General features: G+C 47.8%; 2 long non-coding RNA genes across 2 annotated transcripts; one reads left to right on the forward strand and one right to left on the reverse strand.

The window, feature by feature from the left end:
• Positions 1-404: 404 nt before the first annotated feature.
• LOC310835885 lies at positions 405-11,658 on the forward strand. The gene is made up of 2 exons (XR_014559764.1): positions 405-485; positions 10,760-11,658. It is a non-coding gene; the product is annotated as an uncharacterized lncRNA (long non-coding RNA).
• On the reverse strand, positions 7,822-10,808 carry LOC310835877. Its single transcript, XR_014559753.1, has 3 exons — positions 10,794-10,808; positions 8,722-9,297; positions 7,822-8,356 (listed from the first exon to the last, which is right to left on the reverse strand). It is a non-coding gene; the product is annotated as an uncharacterized lncRNA (long non-coding RNA).
• Positions 11,659-12,937: the final 1,279 nt, after the last annotated feature.

The following is a 12,937-nucleotide window of genomic DNA, read 5'->3' on the forward strand; positions in this document are numbered from 1 at the left end:
CTAGGCTGGGCAAGGCAAAGCTGGGAGGAGCCTCTGGCTTGACTCATTTCATTATTATTACTAATATTAATTAGTAATGAAATATTAATTTGGGGGGATGTATATTATATTATATTATATTATATTATAATATTATATTATATTATATTATATTATATTATATTATATTATATTATATTATATTATATTATATTATATTATATTATATTATATTATATTATACAGGGTGATTCATAATGAAGTATACAGTTTGAACACACTACAAAAAGGAAGAATGTAATATCTTTTGTTATCTGTAACAGGATTGTTTAACTTTTTTTAGAAACAGTCACAGATATTCTATGCGTGCACCCTTTGTCACACAACACACATCACAATTGCAAATGCCATTGCACTCCCCCCCCGGGGCCCCTCTCTCTCCCGGGCCCACCTGGGGGCCCTGCCCCTGCCAGCCTCTCCGGCCTCTGAGGGCGTGCAGAGTGCAAGTCCCCCCCGGGGCCCCTCTCTCTCCTGGGCCCACCTGGGGGCCCTGTCCCTGCCAGCCTCTCTGGCCCTTGGGGGACTCTGGCCAGCTGGACGGGCTGCAGGCGCTGGTGTCCCTGGCGGACGAGGAGGGTCATGTGGCCTTTCTATGCCCTCGGAGGGGAAGGGGCCACCTCCAAAAGGCCCTGCGACTCCCGCCAGCCTCTATTAACCTCTATTGGGTTTCATTTCATCTCCCTCACATCCTTCTTCCCAGCATGCTTTGCTACCCCATCTCACAAACAAGGATCCTGTGTCCTATAATTGAAATTTCACCCTTTTTCCAATGTATAACTAAATCAATCAATCTCAAAGTGTCTTTTATTAAGTGTCACATCTTAGCTTTATTGATAAATTAACAGCTATTGGGTTTCATTTCATTTCCCTCACATCCTTCTTCCCAGCATGCTTTGCTACCCCTTCTTCTCACAAACAAGGATCCTGTGTCCTATAATTGAAATTTACTCGTTTTCCAATGTGTAACTAAATAAATTAATCCCAAGGTGGCATTTGTTAAATGCCACATATTAGCTTTATTGAAAAATTATGCTTTATTAGGTGTCATGTCAGTTCCCTCACGTCCTTCTTCCCAGCATGCTTTGCTATCCCATCTTCTCACAAGTATCCTGTTTCCTATCATTGAAATTTATTCATTTTCCAATGTATAACGAAATAAATAAATCCCAAGGTGTCTTTTGTTTGATTTCACTTATTAGCTTTATGGATAAATTAACCTCTATCAGGTTTCATTTCATTTCCCTCACATCCTTCTTCCCAGCATGCTTTGCTGCTCACTCTTCTCACAAGCAAGGATCCTCAATTATAGAATTGAAATTTACTCGTTTTCCAATGTATAACTAAATAAATTAATCCTAAGGTGTCTTTTGTTAGGTGTCACATATTTGCTTTATTGATAAATTATCCTTTAGTAGGTGTTATTTCAGTTCCCTCACGTCCTTCTTCCTTTGCTACCCCATCTTCTCACAACTATCCTGTTTCCTATAATTTTATTTTTCTCTAGACATTTTTGGGTTCTTCCGTTTAGACTTGACAAAGGGGCAGAGTGATGGAGAAAGAGAGAAGGCTTTTCCTCACAGCCTTTCCCTCGCCATTCCCAGGCACTCGTAAACCCACAAAACAAAGGTTGTGAATGCCACCAAATGAAGCCATGTTTCACCGGGACCTTATAACTTCGAGTGTGGAGGTCAAGCAAGCGTATGATCCTCGGATGAAGGGTGTCATAGAAATTTAATACAATTAAGTTACTTTAATACATGTAATTATAATAATAATATTGCCTGGGGGGGCACATCTGGCCCATTGTCCCAGGCCAGGTGAGCCAGAAGTCTCCTTGCCACTGACATCATTTCACCCATGATGATGTCATCAATAATCCTGTGACCTCATATCTCCAGGGGCTTGGAGCAACACTGGCGAGGGGAGCTTTCATTTCCTTATCCCCGCCGAGGGTTAGAAAGATTTGAAAGAGATGGAGGAGATGAAGGTCAGGAAAAATCATTCAAACTGGCTGCCTCTGGTTGCTAACCTTCATTCTGGCAGATTATTATCGAACTGCCCTGCCTTCTTTTTCGATGGGGGGCGGGGAGCCTCAAAGTGGTTTACAAAATAATAATAATAATAATAATAATAATAATAATAATAATAATAATAATAATAATAATGCAGTATAGAAATTGAATAGATAAATAATAAATTGTATACCACCCTATACCCATAAATCTCAGGGCGGTTCACAGCATCAAATAAACAAAATAAAAAACACAAAACACATAATAAAAACAAAGACAACCCAATAATCTACAGCCAGTAAAAGCTTTGCTTTCTGATATTGAGGCATCTGATCAAGGCCAGTATTTTAAAATGAGCTTAAAGATTTGCAAATGTTTTTAGTACTTTGGCAGATGTTTATCTTCCTGAACAGGGCCCCCCTGATTTATAGCAGGAGCCAAAATTCACAAAGTTGTAAAAGGGAATTACAGGCTGGGAGCAAAGGTTATACTGACCCTACATATTACAGAATACAACCAAGCTGCAAAAACACTAATTAAGAGTTGGTAAATAGTAAGATCTCTGTTTAGATAGAACTTAATACCACGAGCCATCTGTTTTAGCCATTTGTTTTGGAAAGTAGGGGCAACAGGGCAAAGGGGGCAAAAGGTGATCTGGTAATTAAGGTGCCTTGTCGAGGCAAATGTAAGATATATGGCTACTTGTCTGCCATTTATGGCTAGAAGGAAATATAGCTCTTTGTCTCCCATAAAAGGTAATAGGAAATGGGTGTATCTTTTATGATTGGTTCTACAAACAGCCAATAGGAATTTCAACCAGGCTGATTGGACAGAGGCAGCCAAAGGAGGAGCAAGGGGGCTGGGCTGAGGGAATATAAGTGCTGGCCATCAGGGCTGGAGTGTGCAGAGCTTTGGTAACCATATACCACTGTGCCTATCATTTATTTGTCTGCCAAATAAATTATTATTTTAATTTCTCTATTGCTGCGTTGAATATTTCATTCCAGCTAAGCGTTAACCACAAGCAGGGTGCTACGATATCTGCAGATCGGGCTGCTATTAGAGGGACAGGAGCAGGCCCGGCCACTTTCCTGATCAGTTGGCAACACTATAAAGAAGTATTACAGAAGGTCTCATCCTGGCATGATTTCATAGAATCATAGAATCATCGAGTTGGAAGAGACCCCAAGGGCCATCGAGTCCAACACCCTGCCAAGCAGGAAATACCATCAGAGCACTCCTGACATCTGGTTGTCAAGCCTCTGCTTAAAGACCTCCAAAGAAGGAGACTCCACCACACTCCTTGGCAGCAAATTCCACTGTCAAACAGCTCTCACTGTCAGGAACTTCCTCCTAATGTTGAGGTGGAATCTTCTTTCTTGTAGTTTGGAACCATTGCTCCGTGTCCGCTTCTCTGGAGCAGCAGAAAACAACCTTTCTCCCTCCTCTATGTGACATCCTTTTATCTATTTGAACATGGCTATCATATCACCCCTTAACCTCCTCTTCTCCAGGCTAAACATGCCCAGCTCCCTTAGCCGTTCCTCATAAGGCATCGTTTCCAGGCCTTTGACCATTTGGGTTGCCCTCCTCTGGACACGTTCCAGTTTGTCAGTGTCCTCCTTGAACTGTGGTGCCCAGAACTGGACACAGTACTCCAGGTGAGGTCTGACCAGAGCAGAATACATACAGTGGCACTATTACTTCCCTTGATCTAGATTTGCTATATTTGCCTTGATTTGCTATCTTGCCAGTCCCAAGGCCTGAAGGGACCCTGGTGCCCTGCTCTTCCTTGGCTGACCTTTCCTCTGAAGGAGGGGGTCTCTAGCTTGGGGGTCCTCCCCGGCCTTCCCTCAGCTTCAGCTGGGGACCCAGCTGCCCCCCCTCTCTGGACAGGGACAGCCTGACTTCTGCGGTCTCTGCTCTGGTAGCCTCAAGGTCCGCATCCTGCAATGCATTGTCTGGAGGGCTGCCTCTGAAGATGCAGCCAAGTTGCTCACTGGGGCAAGACGGGTGGAGCATGTGACCCTGATCCTGGCCTGACTGCCCAATGCATTGTGCTGCTTTTAATCGAGAAAGCCTTCAACGGCTCAGGAGCACAGGGAGAATTGCCCTGCGCTTGGATCCTGCTTGCGGGTTTCCCACAGGCATCAGGTCGGCCCCTTTGAGAGCAGGATCCTACTCCGGGCTGTTGGCTGTATTCAGCCGGATTCTTCTGATGTCCAAAGGGGCTCCAAATGAGCAAACCAGCCAGTGGGCCATTTCCTCTTCTGCAGGATGAAGCTCCAGGATCTGGAGTACAACCAGGGCTGGCGCCTCCAACTGAGCGGCGCCCAGGACCCTGCCAGCTGTTGCCACTGCTGGGGAAGTCTTCTCTGGCTCCTGCAGAGGCTAGGAGGAAACAGCAGTGGTAGGTCTCTGTGGGGATGCTGAGACCGAGGACTCTGGGAGAGAGGGAGGTCCCTCCAGGATCTCTTTCCACCTCCCCAGGTGGGTGTGATGTTATGCAGCGAGAACCAGAATTCCCCAACCTGGTGCCCTCTCAATGTTCTGGGCTGTATGGTGGTTGCGGCTGGTGGCTGCTGAGATCCCCTTCACTCCAGCAACTCAGACTTCAGCAAAAGGAACTCACTGTGAGGTCTGGAGAATCGTATGTTGTCTCTAGTGATGATCATGCTTTACATTGAAATTTGCAATTGGTACCAGATGTAGAGCTCAGCCCTATCCGTATTTACCCAAGGCCAGAACTGACCCAGGTTGCCTGCACTTAATCGGGTTACACTATCCTCTGGCTAAGGCTGAGCTCTACAACTGATACCGATTGCACGTTTCAGTGTAAAGCATGACCATCACCCACGACAAAATTCAGTTTCTTTTGCTGAGTTGCTCTTCTGATGCCCTTATGTCCAAAGGGGCTCCAAATGAGCTAAGCAACCAGCGGGCCATTTCCTCTTTTGCACGATGGCTTCCTTAACAAAGAAGCTCCGGAGAAGAACATCAAAGGTCTTTCCGCTGCTGGTGAAGCCATCACCCATGGAGGCCAGGCAGAACACTCAGTGAGAACCTGGATTCCCCATCTTGGTGCCCTCTTAATGTTCTGGGCTATATGCTGGCTGGTGAGAGCATGTAGAGGAGTTCAAGTTGAGGGTACCTGGCATGAGCTATCGGGAGCCCAGCTTGGAGGAAGGTCCTGTTTCAGATGCAAGAGATGACTTTCCCCTGTGGGGAGGCTTGTGAGAAGGAGTGGTGACCGCCAGCCTGGGTGGCTGTAAAAGAGTACCAGGCAAACTTGGGGAAGCAGAGAAGGCAATCAGTGTGGGATCTGCAGACCTTCCCTCTTGTCAGCCTCCGACTGTAGCTTCCTTGGGGCAGAGACCTGCCTGCATGGCAGATGCCACACATTCTCTCCCCTCTTCCAGGCACTGCTGACAAGGCTTCTCTCTCTTCCTCCGTTCCTTCTTCCCTGCATGCTTTGCTGCCCAAGTATCCTGTTTCCTATAAATCGGGTCCTCCCTTAAAGAGGGCACGTATTGCGGTGAGACCTGGTAAACCGAAACCCTGTGTTGTGGGTGGGTAAGATTGGTCAGCCACAACATCCAATTGGTAGGTTCCTCGAAGCTGGGTACAATCTGGCCAATGGGATGCAGTCCAAACGGTTTGGGGGACCTATTTATGCCCATGCACGTGACCCAGAGTTTCCTCTTTCGGCACGTGCATTCGGAACACCCACCCACCTCTCCCCACTTTTAGGGCTTTGCGCTTGACCTTGCTATGCCGTCGTGTGTCGTCTGTCATTGGGACAGGGCCATGGCAGGAAATTCCCCCACTTGGCTGATTGGCTGTTGCCATTTGGGTTTCGCCTGCGACGTAGCAAATTGTCACAACTTGTAAGGTTGCAGATAGGCTCTGGTTCAGGTGATAGGGATGGGAGAACGCTCTCGCCATCCCTATGTGAAAGTTATTACGTTAAAGGAATCCAGGGACTCGATGGTTTGGTCAACCCCTGAGAGGGGGTTGTGCCCGTGCCTGAGTCCAGGGGGACATTCGGGTGGCGGAGTTAGCCCGTTCCCGGCTTTCCACTTATTCAGGTGTTCACCCTTGGCTGACCTGTGCTGGAACCCTGGGTCAGCTCTACCTGCATGGCAAGGAGCTAGTCAAACCAAAGCCTATGCAACCAGTCACTTTCGGTAATCAATAAAGTTGTGGCCTAAATTCTGCCAAAAACCAAACCAAAAAAATTGAGTCAAGTGTGAATTTATTTAGGGGGGAGGTTTCTGGGTCTGAACACACAATTGAAAATTACCCATTTTCCAATGTATAACTAAATAAAGAAATCTGAAGGTGTTGTGGAAGTGTTCCGTTTTAATTTGAACTTTACTCTTTTTTCCAGTGTATAACCAAATAAATAAATCTCAAGGTGTCTTTTGTTCCGTTTCACTTATTAGCTTTATTGATAAATTATCCTTTATTAGGTTTCATTTCATTCCCCTCACCTCCTTATTCCCAGCATGCTTTGCTGTCCATTCTTCTCACAATCACTTCTACCCCCCTCTTCAGTAAAAAGGCTCCCAGAGCAGCTTGCAGCTCAGTAAAATGCAAGACACTTCGCCTGCCCTCAGCCTGTCAAACTGAAAGATGCAACACAAAAGGAAAGAGGGATGAGGAGGGAAGAGGCTGGACTAGGCAGATCTTTCCTACGAGTGATTTAGGAAATAGAGAGCCTCTGAGGACATCTTGGCCTGCTCTGTCCTTCAGACGTCTTCACATTGCGATTTCTGTTGTTTTTGTCCCATAGCTTCAGGAAATGGAAGAGGAAGAGGGGTCCCTCCAGGAATGGCCTGGAAGAGACGCCTAAATTGGAGGCGGTGGGCCCTTAACCAGGGTTCCCATATTTCAAAAAGTAAAAAAACGGACAGCCATGCCAGTGGCACAGCTAGTCCAGAATCCTGTTCTCACTGTGTCCAGCCAGATGCTCAAAGGCAGAAGCCCCAAGCAGGATCCAACCTCTCCATAGATTTCAGAATAAGGAATGAAATTTAAATGGAAAGACAAGCCATCACTCCACATTCAGGAGGACAAATAAATCAAATAAATCCACAAATAAATGCAGAGATATGGATGTGCATGCTCCAATCTCCCAGGGTTCCAGGTGTTGGCACAGGTTCAGTTTCCTTGGAATGAAGGACAGCGGAGACCGTGGTGTTTCAGAGGCATGGTTTGACTTGCACAAGTACAACCTGAGCAGAGGATCCACGACCCAACAGATCTTGCTTCTCCATGCAGTCCTTCTTTTATTCTGTTGCAGTGGCAGAGGAAGGGGGTGCGGAAGTTGGAGATTGGGGGCCGGGGCGCATGATTAAGCAATGTACAAATTAACCCAACAATGCATTGCGGTAGCCGTATCAGCGTTTCAACCAGCCAGTTCGATATCGGGGACTCTGACGTTGTGCACTGGAGGACCCCAAGCTGGAAGAAAATCCTTGCTCCCCAGAGAGACGCCGAAGTCAACTACGAAGCCTACGAGAGCGACTCCGACTGTAGCTTCCTTGGGGCAGAGACCTGCCTGCAGGGCTGATGCCACACATTCTCGCCCATCCTCCCAGCTAGCAAGGAGGACAAAAGCAAAGGCAAGGGAGGAGACCCCAAGACGGCTGGATCTCCTCGGTCCTGACTGGGTAGGTGGCCGTGGCCTAAGCAGTGATTGGCAGAAGGGGAGGGGGGCATATCAACCACAGAATGAAACTGTTGTTTCAGTTATGGGTGCCTTGAGTTTTAATGTTTGGTTGTGTTTTTTAATTGCTCGTTTTTTGCATCTTTTCCTTGCAGGTTCCAAGTATGTCCCCGTTTTCTAGTGTTTCCTCCCTGTCCTCCCTGGATTCCCTTTGGGACTCCCTCAATGAGGTACATAGCAGACAGAGCAGAAGAGAAGCCCTGCTGAGCTGGGCAACCCTGAGGCTGGGGAGGAGGAGGAAGCCGGCCGGTCAGGCCACCTTCTGGACGGTTGTGAGCAAGGGGGCAGATAGGCAGGGGGCTGCTGGGGGCAGGCTGTGCTTGCTGCCCCACTTGTCCTGATGGACCAGCCCCCCATGGCGCCAGGGCTGTAGGGCTTCCCTGGCTAGCGACTCAATGTGGGTTCCTCTCTCATTTGGGGCTGCTCTCTTTCTCCCCTCTCCCCACCACCACCTCTGGGGTCCTGTCTCTGCCAGCAGTCAGACTCTGAAGTGGCTATCAAGGAGGAAGAGCCACAAGAACAACCAGGGAGCCCCCCAGAGGAGGACGGGGAAGACCAGGAGGACGGGGAGGCCCTGTTGGTTTCTATTTCCCTCACTGAGCAGCAGCTGCAGTCACAAGGCTTTGTTTTGCATTCCACTGTCAGAGTTACTGTTGGGTTCCCAGGGGAATGGGAGACTGGATGTGACATTCACTGGTTTCCTGTTTTTCACTGTTCTCTCGGTGTTCTTTGTTTCCGAGAGGAGTTGCTTCTCTGCTCTCGCAGAGGCAAGATGCATGTTTGTATTCTCTCAGCATAGAAGTGTAAATAAAGTTAAGTATGTGGCACATACTGCTTATCTTCCGCTGTGTGTGACAACGCTCTGCTTTGGGCTCCAGATAAGACGAGCCTGTATCAGCTTCAGCAGATGGGCAGAAGGTGGTCAAAATCTCACAGGGCCTTGATTTGCCGTGCCCCCCACCTGGAGAACACCTGGAGGCAAGCGTAATCGAGGTCAGACAAAACATACACTCATTCATGACATATGAAAAGCTTCCCTGAACAGGGCTGCCTTCAGATGTCTTCTAAAAGTCAGATATCGACTCAATGCGGACAGGAGAGTTTGGCTTCTGGGTTCCTGCCTGTCTCATTTTGGGCTGCTCTCTTTCTCCCCTCTCCCCCCCACCACCACTGCCACCACTTCTGGGCTGGTTCCTCCATCCATATCCGGGCCAACAGTCATCCTCTGAGGACGAAATATCCCATGACAAAGTGACAGAGGAGGAGGGAAGCCAAGAGTGGCCAGAGAGACCCTTGTAGTGTCAGGCCAGGTTGCAGAGGGTTCTGGGATGTCTGTCGCCTCTTCCCAGCGCTGCCGACAAGGCTTCTCCCTCTTCCTCCGCAGTTCCCCGAAATGGATATCGGCCCAGACAGCTCCCTGAGCTTAGACCACGATGCCAAAGAGAGCGACACCTTCTGGGACTCCGTAGACCTCAAGGAGGGACGTGGCAGACAGAGGAGGCAACCTGTAAAGAGCTGTTAACAGAAGAAGAAGATCAGTTAAAGTTGAAAAAGTTTGAAGATATCAGAGATTTACTAACAGATTGGTTACAATATTATCCATTAAATGATGTTAAAAAACCAGAAGCTTTTTTATTAGGAATGACAGGTGCTGAACTACCAAGAGATAAGAAAAGACTGTTTATGGATGTGGCGACAGAAGCATGGATGCTCCTAGCCCAGAGGTGGTTTTAGTATTATCAATTAAATGATGTTTTCAAACTTGATTAAGAAATATGTCTTAAATCGGAGATATCAAAATTTGAAAGAGATCTGTTGGGAAATACGGTAATGTGAAATTGCTATCTGAAATGTATAAATTGATTTTAGAATGGTATACTAACGATGAAGAAGTTATATCTGTAATGATACACTGGGCAAGAGATTTTGGTTATAGTTTTCACAATGGGAATAGTTATGGAAGAAATTTACAGCTTGCTGTACGTTGAAGGAAAATTACATGAAAATGATGAATTGTTGGTACCCGGCAGCCAGTAAACTAGCAAAAATGTACAGAACGTGTTGGAAATGTCAGAAGAAGGAAGGTACATTTTATTACATGTGGTGGACATGTGGGGTGGTAAAAGAATTCTGGGAAATGATATATAATGAAATGGAAAAAAATGTTTGAGATAACTTTTGTTAAAAAAACCGGAAGCTTTATTATTAGGGATGACAGGTGCTGAACTACCAAGAGATAAGAAAAGACTGTTTATGGATGTGGCGACAGCCGCATGGATGCTCCTAGCCCAGAGGTGGAAAGAAGACAAAGGACCGACCCGAGAAGAAGGGCAGACCAAATGAATGGAGTAGGCGGAAATGGCAAAGCTGGCAGGAAAGATCGGCAATCAGGAAGATCATATTTTTACAAGGGACTGGAATGATTATTATTTTTAATATATAATTTTTAATTATTTTTTTTACCATATCATTTTCAACGGTAATTAAACATACTTTTACATCTTATTCAAATTTTTGACTTCCATCAATCCTCTGTGAACTGGAATGATTTTGTAACCTATTTGGGAGACCACAGTAAGCAGTTGAAAAAAGCAGCAGGTATATAACCAACACTTGCAAAGCAATGTGAACTTTGGAAATTGTGGATATATACTAGATAGATTACAATGAAAGATGCAGGAATGATATCTATCTATTATCTATCTATCTATCTATCTATCTATCTATCTATCTATCTATCTATCTATCTATCTATCAGAACCCAGGGAGGGAGGTTCGAAGGTTTGGGTAACCTTTTTTTCTTGTTTTTAGTTGAATGGAATAATTGTTATGTATGCATATTGTGTAAAACCAAATATATACTGTTAAGAGTACATAACATATACATACACACACACACACACACACACACAAATGGGAAGAAACCCCTCACCCCCCAGCTTAGACTACGAAGCCTCTGAGGGCGTGCAGAGTGCAGATCGTCCCAGGGGCCCCCTCTCTCCCGGGCTCACCTGGGGGCCCTGCCCCTGCCAGCCTCTCCGGCCTCTGAGGGCGTGCAGAGTACAAATCCCCCCCAGGGGCCCCTCTCTCTCCCGGGCTCACCTGGGGGCCCCGTCCCTGCCAGCCTCTCCGGCCTCTGAGGGCGTGCAGAGTGCAGATCCCCCCAGGGGCCCCTCTCTCTCCCGGGCTCACCTGGGGGCCCCGTCCCTGCCAGCCTCTCTGGCCTCTGAGGGTGTGCAGAGTGCAGATCCCCCCAGGGGCCCCTCTTTCTCCCGGGCTCACCTGGGGGCCCTGCCCCTGCCAGCCTCTCCGGCCTCTGAGGGCGTGCAGAGTGCAAATCCCCCCAGGGGTGCCTCTCTCTCCCGGGCTCACCTGGGGGCCCTGCCCCTGCCAGCCTCTCCGGCCTCTGAGGGCGTGCAGAGTGCAGCTGGATGGGCTGCAGGCGCTGGTGTCCCTAGCGGAGGAGGAGGGGAAGGGGCCACCTTCAGAAGGCCCTGCGACTCCTGCCAGCCTCCGCCGTGGGCGCCGTCCAGGCTGCTGAGTGATGGCAGTTGCAGCCGAGTTCCCAGCATGCACTGCCAGCTCCCTCAGGCCAACGGTCGATTCCCAGCATGCCCCAAACTGTGGTTTTGGATTAATTAAAAATTTAACCGGTTTCTTCCAGTGTATAACCAAATAAATCAATCCCAAGGTGTCTTTTGTTCGGTTTCACATATTAGCTTTCTGGATAAATTGTCCTTTATTAGGTTTCATTTCCCTCATGTCCTTCTTCCCAGCATGCATTGCTGCCCCTTCTTCTCACAATCAAGGATCCTGTTTCCTATAATTGAAATTTACCCGTTTTCCAATGCATAACTGAATAAATAAATCTGAAGGTGTCTTTCGTTAGGTTTCACTTATTGGCTTTATTGATAAATTATCCTTTGTTCGGTTTGATTTCATTTCCCTCACGTCCTTCCCAGCATGCTTTGCTGCCCATTCTTCTCGCAAACAAGGATCCTGTTTCCTGTAATTTAAATTTACTTGTTTTCCAATGTATAACTGTAATGGTTCTAGGGGTTGCTCGTGCGCAAGCTGTCGCCACACCTGGCTGGGTTGCCTGAGTGAACCTTTTCCCGTCCGGACAGCCACTCGCCTGTGGCTGTCTCAATCTGGCAGAATCCGTCAGTGGGCGTTTCTTGAACTTCTTCCAGCAAAGAAGCTCTTTGACGCCTACTCTCCCTGCGCGGAAGCCTTCTGCACAGGGAGGGTGTGGGCAGCGGAGGACCTGTGCTCTCCCCGCTGGTCTCCGGTGAAGAGTCCTGGAGCCTCCTCTCCGATTCTCCCATCTGCCCCCCTTCTCCACTGGTGTTACGCTGATTTCCTTCCCCAGAAGATGGGCTGCCTCTCTCCCTCCTGGGACACTCTCCGGAACCCCTCTGGAGCCCTCCCTCTCCCTCCGATGGCAGTTCCCTGACATCCACCTCCCCCCCAGGACCCCCTCCATCCCTGGCGCGATTTTCCAGTTCAACCTCGTCCCTTTCCTCGGCCGACGATGCAGGGAATCCCCTGAAGGAGCTGTCGCCATCCTCTGAAGATTCAAAACCCGCTTCCCACCCTTATAGTACAGTAGCCCTTCCTTTTCCTCAAACCCTCCATGGTCTTCCCTTCCGTCCTGGAGTTCCCTGATTTTGGTTTGAGCAAACGCATCGTTACTAGTAAGCCCGGCCAGTTCTCGTTTCCCAACCAACGCTCCCCCCCACACCCATCGGTTCTCGGGAAACACGTGTCGGATCTCCGGCGGTCCCTCTCCTTCCATGTACTCCGGCTTCCGGGAGAGAGCATCTGCTCTTACATTTTCCTCTCCCAGCACGTATCGGATCTCGAAGGAAAACTTGGAGAACTCTTGTGCCCATCGAATCTGTCTCTGGTTGAGCACTCGCGCGGTCCTCCAGTATTCCAATACTCTGGAGCCTTCCCTCCGCCTCTGGCTCCAATGGCAGTTCCCTGACAATAACTAAACAAATTAATCCCAAATTGTCCTTTGTTAGGTTTCACTTATTAGCTTTATGGATAAATTATCCTTTATTACTTCCATTTCATTTCCATCTACCCCATCTGCTCACAAGTATCCTGTTTCCTATTTTATTTTTCACTAGACATATTTGGATTCTTC

Source organism: Podarcis gaigeae, assembly GCF_964106915.1.
Source record: "Podarcis gaigeae genome assembly, chromosome: 18".
Lineage (NCBI taxonomy): Eukaryota > Metazoa > Chordata > Lepidosauria > Squamata > Lacertidae > Podarcis > Podarcis gaigeae.